Source organism: Anabas testudineus, chromosome 22, assembly GCF_900324465.2.
Source record: "Anabas testudineus chromosome 22, fAnaTes1.2, whole genome shotgun sequence".
NCBI classification, from domain to species: Eukaryota; Metazoa; Chordata; class Actinopteri; order Anabantiformes; family Anabantidae; genus Anabas; species Anabas testudineus.
Window position 1 is genome coordinate 7,503,202 of NC_046630.1, and position 12,012 is coordinate 7,515,213.

Genomic DNA, 12,012 nt, shown 5'->3' on the forward strand with positions numbered 1-12,012 from the left:
TTCTTATTCTTATCATTGCTTATTATTCCTTCACTGCGCTTTGCTCTTTCACTATCTTCCCCTCCGTTTCTACCTCTGCGTCCTCCTCCTTATCATTCATGTCCCCTCAGCTCTACCTCTAAACCTTCTAACCTGGCGCCCCCGCTCCCTGTTCTCCCTTTCCCCTGGCCTTTTCTACTATTCTCCACTGGTTTCCATCTCTCTCGCTGGCTCTCCCTCTGTTCTTGGTGGTGCTGTAAAGGTCAGGTTAGCTCCATGAATAAGCTGTAGATTTATGATGCTGCCATCTCCCAAGAATCACTATGACCAGGGTCAAACAAAAACACCACCGCAATAGACCACAATAGATCGCCGGAGCGCCATTCAGCAGACCCAGTTGTTATTAATGTGACTTGCGCTGCTGCACTCGAACTTGAGGGAGTGTTTAAAGCCACGGGTAGACGCACGCACACACACAAACAAAAGCACATATAAACAAACACATACTAGTATACAGCACACAAATAGGAATACCAAAACCTAAATGTTGCAGAAATATAAACAATGCTTCATTCAGCCTGGAATGGCCAGTCCACGCCCCAGTGTTAGTAGAAAAAAGGATTTTTGGTGCTGCAGATGCACTGCAGGTGGGTTCAGGATTGAGAAAGGGCACCATACCTAGCTCTCATACATGCATGGTTGAAGAAGAAGAAATTAGCCCAATGCACAGTGAAATAGTTGATAACTAGAAGTACCCAAGTATTTTAGTAGAGAAGTTAAAATAGTGACATTTATTGAGTACATTTGAATTTTCTAACTACAACTAATAGAGTTTAAATAGTTAAAGGTAATTAATAATAGAAGTGAAATCATTAGCTAAATGGATAAGTATTTAACATAGATCGCTACACAGGTGACAAAAAGTTTGGCAGGGTACATCAGGCAACAAAATTGGGCACAGGCAGACTTAATGCATATTATATATTTAAATAAACTACCTGATAAACAGCAATAATGAATATCAAGGATAAAGTTTCAGAATTGGCAACAACTTACTAGATGAAAACATTGAAGCCAAACACAAAGTAAAACCAGTTTACATTTGTTATCTTTATCATCCTGTGCAGTTCTATCAATCTCTGCAAATATGAACATCTTCTTCCAAAAGCCAGACACTGTGACAGGCTGATTTCCTGGAGATATGGTCAAATGTTCTGCTTGCTTATGTGCACAAAGGGATAAAGCTTTCTTGTGTACTTAAAAGATATATATTTTCATATATAACAGATTAGTTTTAGTGCTGTTTTGAGAGACTTGTTCTTTTTCCTTTTTGACCTGATCCTTGATAAGAGAAAAAACACGATTTCCTTTGACATTCTCTTCCACAATTTTACTTGAATGCTCAGGAGTCTCCTCCGAGTCCATACTTAAGGAGTTAGAGGTTTGTTAAGGTGTATTTTTCACATTTTGAGTGTCGAGAACCATAGCACATTGTTCACATACAGCACATAACATTTTAGAAAAATTCTTAGAAGTTTTTGCAGCTTTTTATGTAGTTAGGCGACACTTGGCCACTAAGGCACTCAGACAGGTAAAATCATCTGTCTACATCTTCCGTCAGCCTCCTTATTCACTTCTTCCTCACAATTTCCTCGCCCTGCTCCTGCACCGACTGCCACCCTGTGCATTCCTTGGTGGATATTTTCACTCCCACAAGTGTTGGGTCACAACAGGGTCAACCTCCAGTCAACAGCCTGGATTAAAATTTGACGAGAGGCCTGATGCATATTTTATTGTTCTGTGCCCTCTATCCATCACACTACATCCTTCTTGCTACATGCCTCCCCTAGTCTCTCCTCCGGCTGTGATCATTTGTCCATGTTTGTATTCCTCTAGAGTCCAGGGCTCATAGCAGTTAATTGTACTCATATAACGTGGCAATGAATGACGTGGATAGCCATTAAAGCACCCTTACTGTCACAGTGATAAATAAAAAAGTAGTTTGAGGGTTTGCTCAAAAAGCAGAGTGACAGCGCTTACAGCAAAGTGATTCAGTAGAATGTCTCATCTTAACCATCTTAAAAATTGGAAAGGTTGCCTGAACAAAAACTAAAAAGCAAATATTGTAAAAAAAAAAAGTTGGATTAAAATCAAGATAAAATGTTTACATTTTCATCTGCTTTTACTTATTTGTGACTGATGTCTACAAACATGGCCAATATTACGTATATTAGGCACAGGTACAATGAGCCATGATTGTACTTGAGTGAGAAATACTCATTTAGGATTCACATTAAAATAAATAGTGTTCAGTATTACATACAGTAGTAATACAACTCTGATCAATGTTCAACACTGGCAGAATGTTAGGAATCAAACCTGTAATAGTCAAATAGATTATGTTAGAGCTATGGACAGTGTTAGTCACTGGGCAAAAAAGGACATAAGATAATGTTATGTTTCAAGTTCATACTAAATTGAGTATGTAACATGTTGAAGGTGACAGTAACCCAAAAATATCAGCATGGGCAGATAATTGTTGGCTGTGCACTGGAATGCAGTGGAGCAACGATTAAAACAGTGAGGTAATTTATATAAAGAGGAAGAAACACCAAATACATTGAGGAATAACACGTGCATCACATAGATATGTTTTCTGAATTTTCTAGTTTTCTAGTGAAAAACCACACATTTCAGGCAAAATCTTAGACCACTCCTGATTGCAGTCATATGGATCCTGGATGCTTAAATCATCCTAAAACTGAGACATGAATTTGAAAGACGTGTCTGATGTGTGATAACAATTTGGTGAGGTACTGTATACAAAATGTTTCTAGAGCTTTCAATACTCCCAGGAGCACAATGGTCTCAATCGTTATGAAATGGAAGAAGTTTGAAACCACTAGGACTCTGAGTAAGGTCACCAAGAAATTGGCCATTTAGAATTAAAATAGGAAAAAGTGTGAAATAAGTGAATACTTTTTCAAGCAACTCTAATGTGTGTCAGTGATTCAGGCGAGATCACAGATGCACATACACATCAGTGACCATAAGCCTGAGAAAACAGAAAAGTCTCAGTTTGCTTTTCGGCTTTGCTCGTGTGCGTTGGGATGTGTCTACTGTGTTTTGAATGAGCTGGAGTCTTATTCATTTGATATGTAAACATATTTTTATTTCAAAACAAATCGCGGATGATGCTGAAACAACCCCAGAAAAATCCAGGGAAACTAAAGTTTTGCGTCTTTGGAAAAACATTTTACTTTCTTTTTGTGAAGTATAATTGGCAGCAGCTTTTCAAAGTCAGTAGCGGTTTGATTGATGTCTGTCAGGACATGCATTGCGTCATTTTACTGGTTTCTTGTGTACTAGCTACAAAAACAGTAAAACTGTGATAATTAGCATAGCGGTGGGGGACCCGTAACTTGTCAACAGTTCGATGTTCATAGTAACAATTATTAATGGAAAATGAGTTGCAAGGAGATCAGAGAGCCAGGTTCAAGTCCAGGGTCCCATGTGATGTGATGGTTAGAGACACAGACCCAGTCCTGTGATGAAATATGTCTTCTACTTCTGATACCACAACCACTGTCCTATATAATAATTTAGTTCTTGGCATAAATAATACCAAGCAGGATGCTGAATAGAACATTTTTCTTTCACTTCAAAGAATCAACTGCTGAAATAAGGAAGTGAGGGGAGCTGTAAGAGACAAAATATTGTGTTGAACATCTTTAGTCATCCAGGCAAAAAAAAAAAAAAAAAGCAGAGTGGTGTCTGACTTCACTTGTTCTCATAGGTTCCCATGGTGAAGAGAGAATAATGTCACGCTGGTAGAGTACACGATTTTACTTTGTTTTCCCATTCCTGAAGGGAGCTTTTATCTTTAGCTTTCATTTGCAAAGGATTAGATTTCCCATGGATTTAATTGCAATCCCCTAAACCTCCGTATCCCTCTCATCTGACTTCCAGTCTCTGTGGGGGAATTCCTCCTTAGTGGTCTTGTCTGTCTGAACCACAGTGATCTTCCCGTTTACCTGAGCGCTGCTGCTGTCTGCTGCTTCCTATAGTCTCTGTGCTGCTGAACTCTGGCTGACCTGACAGTAGACTGGTTTAACCCAGTGGTAACCCCATATCCACCCCCTCATCACACCCACCAGCTCCGGAGGAACACAACCACACATGCAGTTGCTCACTTACACAAGCACACACACATCACTCACTTGAGCGCCACGGTTTTGACAGGCAGAAAGAATTGCCTCACACTAAATAAAAGTTCTCATCTATTTTTAATCAGATGTAGAAAAGGTGAAAAAAAAAAAAAAAGGAGCGGCAGGATATTTGTTGGCTTCCAAGTACAGTACGCTTTCAAACAAACATGAAAGAGTATGTATGCAACTGATGGCCTCAGAGCAGTGTGAAGTTACAGTACATGGCTTCAGCTAGAAACACAGTGTGCTGCAGGGGAGGCTTGTGGAAAACAGACCATATGGCACCACAGAAATTGCGCCACAAGTTTATGAATGATAATCAGTCTACAGATGTTTGTTGGCACCAAATCTTCCCATGGAGTCTATTTACTGGACACGTAAAAGGGTTCCTTTCCTTAGTGCTTTTTACGGCGTTGTCAGGGCGACATAAAACTAGTGCGTTCACAGATTCAATTCTCGCCTCCTCCTTGACAAACACCTCGAAGTACATGTCAAAACATCCACGCGCTTCAAACATGCGCCATTCACAGCTTCGTGAGGTCATCCGTCGGCCAGCAGCCACACACTGATCGTTTCCCGTGTTGAAAGCACAGGTTGAAATCCAGAAAATATAATCACTGAATCCATCAATCAGTCACACCTTATCTGCAAAGCATGTCCCATTCAGCATCTAGTCCCCACTTTCCTTTTGCAGGGAAACTTATCTTTTCAGGATGTACCTCATGTCGTCTTCCGTGCGCTGAATCATTTCCGATTCCCCACATCTCCTTTCTCTTCTCACTTCAGCATGTCATAAAAAAAACAGAGTAGAAATAAATAAATATTGTCACTGTCTAAGACAGATGTTGTCAAGGCACTACATTTGAACTTCTCATTGCTTTAAAAAGATCTGGGAACTGAATCTTGAAACACCAGCCTAAAAAACTTAACTGGCAGAAATGCATAAACACGATGTAAGACAGTATAATAGCAGCAGAGGCATGTATTAAATAAACATTACTGTAAGGCGGCTTCTAAGTACAAACATTAATGTTACATGTGGCAGAAAATCTGAATGAGTCACCCATTAGTTGAGTGGCAATTTCCTTCCTCTTTGTTGAATAACAGGCCCGACAGAAGAGAGGGAGGACAAATGATAGCTGCACTGTAATGGGACACACAAAATATGCTGTGAAAGCATTGGAGTAATGGTGTCTGAGCTGTCGATGCCTTTTAATTGTAAAAATGTCAACTGCATTTGCAGGCGTATGTTTAGGTGTTGGTATATACAGAGACAGAAGGTCTCCTCGTGTGTGCATATGCTGTATGTGTGGAGATCTGTTGTTGAAAGTGCTACTAAGAGCATTACAAGGCTGAGCGCTCTGCTGACTCCCAGCAGGGCTTTTAGACAACTTAGTGTCCATCGTTATATCTAGCAAAACACCAACACGCCAACACACAAAGACACATTGACACCTTTCTTGTGTCATAGTAAAGCTGCATGTACTGTAGGCAGGCGCCCGTTTGAGTTGGTGTCTAAATGACTGACAGCTTGTCCTTTACTGCAACGTAAACTTGTACAGAATGGTCAAATCAAGATCAAGTGAGAAAACTGGCAAACACGCTGCTTCACCTCTTTATCCTACTCAGCATAGAAACGATAATATTAAAAAAAAACTATTCACTAAAATAGCCTGAGGATTCCTGCTGTGATCAGTAGATTATTGAAAACATGAAGTGGTTTGTTTCATCACCACAGCTGTGTAAGCTTCAAGGTCAAAACTGAGCCGCCACCTGCTCCGACAGCAAAGAAAAATGCATAAAATTAGAACAAATACAACGGGTTTTCGAATAATAGAAAGTAATGACTTCTGCTGACGGCCTAAAAATCCACACATTGCAAATACTGTAACAACATTATCACAGCTTCAGAGTTCAGTTAACTTTGCAACGTTTGCTTTAAATTTTTAACCTCAGTGAACAAAAGGATGCCAACAATTACACACATATCAATAAACAAACAAGTAAATATACATTTAACAAAACATTCACGTTCATTATTTAATTATTCTTCACCATTTTATTTATTTGTTTAGTTTTCCATACGTTCTGCACCCTAACACTTAAACCAGATTTGAAAAGCTGTACATAAATAACTCCTCCAACATGTTTTTAATGAAAAATGTCAGTGAAGTTGTGGTGGACATACTGATGCGTTTCTCCTAAAGAACCCGGAAACAGCACAAGGCTGAATTTCAAAAAGCCAGATTTTGTAAACTTCTCCATCTCCTGTGATTCTTCGCTTCATCTCACCTTACTGACAAGGTCAGAAAAGACAGTTTCATGAAAGAAACAGCAACATTTCCTCAGAGCACCTGTGACTGATGTTTTATTAATCCTTTGCTTTTTACATACAACACTCACTAACACACCAACAAACCCTCTTAGCGTTATTTGTGTGCGCATTTGTGCTTTGGGATTTTGTTTGTGATATGCATACATTTATGTGCTTGGTTATCAGTCATAAAATTCCCCCATCTTTGCGTGTGTCCCATTGTTCATTTATCAGAGATGAAACGGATACTCTGCCAAAACAGACGCTCTGCTGTGTCAAACTCATGATTAAATAAATTCCCCTCCCTAAAAAGCATCAACCGGCACTTGATAAAATAGAATATTCAAGCAATGCCACTGTCACACGATGCTGACAGCCCCCAAAGGAAAAAACACCAATTACAGATGGCAAAACATGCAGACTTCAACCCTGGGAGATTCCTCCATGCTTTGGGAGATGGCACAGAATTCAGGGCAGGTCTTAAGAATGGTTCTTATTAAAATGCTCTATAAAGATTAGAATGAATAGAGAGCGCTCGCCCTTTGAATGCTGATTAAAATGAATATGAAATTGCTTCTCCGAATGCTATGCAGCGTACAGTGAACCTCCTCTGACTGTAGTTGTTAATATTTAAAGGGAGTGAAATTCAGAGCCAAGAGTGTCTGAAGAAAAAGGGCAAGGTTGAAGTGGAGACGGGGAGTTGAGGGGGAAAAAAAGCAAAGACAGAGGCAAGTGGAAGAAAATGCTACATCATGACTGCAACAAGAAAGAGGCACAGAGAAGAAGAGCAATACGTCCGGCCGCTGTTATTCATTTTCATTTGAACCCCTGAACCCTGAATGACTTCCCATGGGTAGAAACAGCTTGTCAGCGCTGTGTGCGCGTTAGTGTGTATGTGCGCGAGAGACAGAAAGAAAAAGTGAGTGTGTCCACGCTTACATCAGCAGTTCAAACCCCTCATTTCACCGCCTCAGCACCCCTCAGTATTGCACCCTGTTCTCTTTACGCCCCATCTCTTTCCCTCCATTTCGCCTCTACCCAGCCACCACCCCACTGTGTCACCAGGGCGGCTATTTACTCTTCCCGAGTGAGCCTCACAACTCTTATTTCCCCGTGCCTGCCTGCAGCTTTTGTACTGGCCTTTAGGTAGCAAGTCAGTCAGTCAGTCTTCTTTGACTTATCCGACAGGTCTGTCTCCTGGAGTCCTGTATTTTTCTTATGTTTCTCCGTTTGTCAGATCGCCTGTGATTTTAAAATTAAATTATTGTAATAATCCCCCACCCTCCCTGGGAATATAAATATAGGAAATATACATTTTCATTTTAAAGTAATAAAAATATGTTTATTCAGATCTGTTGATTCCTTTGTCTACATGCTGTAATTTGGATTAGTTCATAAAATTAATTAAGTGGCAGCACTGTTAATAATATAATACCCAGTAGTAGGTGAATGTACAGTTGGCTGCAGGCTGTGTTGCTCACAAGCACGGTGATAAACTACTGTAGTATATAGAAGCCAAGTACTGCACAAGCATGCACACAACATGAATCTCACCTTGCTTTACATTTGCAGATTTACTTTCTCTACTTAACACACAACTGGATCATAGGCTGCCATTTTAGCATGAAAGGTACCTTCTGCAGCGGCAAAATTTTGCCATGATGAGATTTTCATCAGTGTTCATACACACAAGCATAGATCCTAAGGTAGGATTCACAGTATTCAACCCTGGTCTTAAGCACTATCCCACTTTCTAACAGCATAAAGTGCTCTTTGTGCTAATCAGTTAACTAATCCCACTTAAACTGCACAGTTTGAGATCCATTAATTACACAATACAGCATTAGTCAAGGAACACATAGCTCCCATACATCTTTATCCAACTCCTAATGGCCGTCTGTGTGTGTGTGTCTGCATCTGGTCGGTGATGTGCAACCAAGTGTGTTTGTCTGCGTGTGTGTGTGTGTGTGCGCTTGCATAATTGAATTCCTAATGCAAACGTTTGCAAGGTGCAAGCTTGGGCTTCAGCTGTGTGCGTGTCTGCCTTCATACCTCATACGTCTTTATTTCACTCTCATAATTAACAATCCAGCTTCATAGATGCTCATCCTTTGTGACAAATGAGGTCTGTGTTGGCCATGACCTAACCAAGGTCCGTTGTCTGTTTTAATGCTCCAGGGAGAGAGGCTGAGAAATGGGTCGGGAGAGAGAGAGAGAGGGATGGAGGAGTGTGTGCGCTTGTGCTGACCTGTGCAGGTTATTAAGGCCAGGATTCATGTTATTGTAAACCCCACAGAGAAAAGACTTGGCTTTGATTCAGAGGACACTCAGTAGAAATAAGGAGGCTCAGATGCTGGTGGCAGCATGGCCCCAGTGATTAAACTTCTCTTGATGTTATACAGTAGGTGTACTGTAGAAGCTATGACAAAAACAAAATGGAGCCTTGCACACTTTCACCTCCTGTGAAATTTCATTTAATCATTTCTTTTTATTTTTCTAAAGCAAACACCAATTTACACAAGTCGTGGTTTGCAAAAATATATTTAGCTTTTGCCAATATTTGAGTTTTCTTTACATCACTTCACTAACTCCCACAGTTAGTGTAGAGTCAAACTCTACTGCTTTTTTACCACCTTGATTGCTTCATAATGTATTGTAGTGATAGCAAGCAGCTGAGTTTGTCTGTTTTTGAAACTCGCATTGCACCACCTCACAACTTAGACAGGTCTCAGTGTTCTACTTAGCGATGCTTGACTGAGTTCTGCGAGTCGCTGCCCTGGCATTAATGAAAATCAAAAGATGGAACTGATGATGAAAAGGAAATGTAAGACTGACAACTGTTGAGATGCAGGGATGTGGAGATAACAGGGTGCATTTCTCTCTCCCGTCGAGAAACATGTCAGGGCCTGTAATGAGTCTTCCTGTCTCATATGAAATGAAAGCGTGCCATTATCACGACTCCATCATTCTCACATTACGAATGAAATTACAGGGTGCAGCAAAAGGAGAGAAAGGGAGAGAGGGGCGATAGGCTGAGGACATGAAATCATCATGAGAATACCCTCCAATTTCTAGAAATATTGTCTCTTTTTGTGTCTGTATTCCATAGGCTCTTCTAGTGGAAAAGGGATGGGATAAATTATACGTCCATTCATATTAAGCCAGAATCATTTTATGACTATGTATCAAGTATTTCCCATGTGCCAGTAAAATCCATTATACAGTAAGCAGCAAAACTTTTGTATTGGAAAGAAGATTAAACACTGCCACATGTCATTACCAGAAAATTCTAGCTGTGCTTCACTTATAATAGACACGTTACCAGTAAAAGATAAGGATAATTTTTTTTGACAGGAACAACGGCTACAGTGTTTTCGGTCGGACATTATGTGGCTCCTACCCCTAGCTGCTTCTCCATGGTCACTAGACCATGGTCGTCAACATGAATTTTACTTAAGTAGCATCAGGATTGCTTGCTTTGATCTCAGCCCTGCTTTATTTAGCTTATGATGATGAACCTACAAGAAACTCATCAGCACAACCAGAATAAGCAGTTATAATTGTCTTTACAAGGTCACAGGGTGCTCATTTTTAATTTAACAACAGTGTTCTTTTTTTTTTTCAGCTAATATCATTGGACAAAGGCATAAAATGAGTTCACCCTCAGGGGGGGCTCGTTCCTTTCATGGTCTTAAGTCCAGAAAAGGACAGTATTGTAAAGAATAGTATAGTGTGTTGCATAGTGTTAAAACTGGGAGTAAGACTTTTCTAATGTTCACTAAAAGGCCAATTCAGACTTTCAATATTACCTGAGACAACAGATTCATACTGGCAGCAGTGCCGCCCACAAACCTTTGTGTCTTATTTAAGATTTAAAATCATTTTAATACTCACTTGTGCAGACAGGAGAGCATCACAGGTGACATCCAATGGCTAAATGCAGAGAGGTTTTAAAAGAAATGTTAGCAGCCAGTATATTAGGTCAGTGTTTTCTAGGGGAAAATCATAGTACTCAGAGGCGACACAAAATTGAAGCCTGTGATACAAGTATTGTAAGTAACAGAGAACCAAACAAACACTAAAGATGGCTGCCAAATGTTCAGATGAGGGAAAGAGTTCAAAACACCAAATGGTTGCCTACAGCCAGTTCAGGTGAATCCTTATTAAAAGGTACCATGGGTATAACAGTTAATGAGCCAAGAGGAGAGGACAGGCAAAATGTGGATAAAGTAAAGGGTTTGTTACCAGACTGGCAGGCTGAACAGGGACAGGCAGAGGCAAGGAACAGAGTTCATAAACAAAGTCCACAGAGGCACTGAGGAGGGTCAGGCAAGGTCCAAAGATAAGTAGGTACATAAACAGGAAAACTAGAACACAAACAAGGAAAAAGCTAAAAAGCTAGACCATGGGAAATGCAAACTCAATGGAGTGAGCGTGTTTGGCTTATACTGAGACTAATTACTGGAGATGAGCTGCAGGTAAGTCAGTGGGTGGGGCCAGACCTGCCAGGTAGACCTGGCATGTGAAAATGAGGAGACTGAGGATGACTGTGACTGGGTAGGAGGAAAATAGAGCCAGGAGCCGAGACAGAGAGCAAAACTGTGACAAGTCTACAACAGTGTGCCCACAGAATATACAAATGTGAATAAAGATCTGTTTATGATTTTATCTATGTCTCATTAAAGGTTTGGAATTAATAAAGTACAACTGAACAGTAAACTTAAACCTTGTCTCAGGAACCCTCTGATCTGAGCTGACGTTCAACCCCTGTCTCCCTCCATGTATTTCTCCAGACTTAGTGAAAAGAACAAAATGCAGCCAGAAGCCATCTACTGAGTTCGCACTCTAGCAATTAGCCCAACTGTGCAGCGCATGGAAAGCCATCAATCACTAAATGAAGTCCACGGAGTGTCTGTGCACATGTGTGTCTAGGTATGCTAATGTCGCCTATTTAAAAATTTAGTTAGTGATTTCTGTGATGCAACCACGAGACAAGTTTAAACACCGAAATACTTATGAAGTTAACATCGAGCCTGACACACAGCAGCACTCTCAGTGGTGAATCTCCTGTTCGGGTTTCAGTTCTTCGGTGTCCATAACTATTTTGGTATCCTGTTGCGCATGTGTCACTGAACACACAGGTGTTCACTACACGAACATGCAAAAATAAAAATCTGCCTTTTTGCTTATTATGGGGTTTGTGCTACATGAACCTGCAGGCATCTGAGCTGGTTTAACACTGTAGCATATCACAGCACAGACTGAAATGAAAGATGAAAAGGGGTGAGGCCGAGGGCTCCAGGAGAGGAGATGGGGGTGTCTAATCAGGTACTTCGTTCTTCTTCCCCGCTGTGATGAATGCTGAGCTTTAATTCTGCTGCTCCCGTCTGCTCTGGCATTTCTCTGTTGCCATGGCAAATCCGCACTTATTCTCATTCCAGTGGCATTCTGCTGATTCTGTGCCCAGTATACAACCAAAGACCCTCAATGAATTCTTCAATGCATGCATAT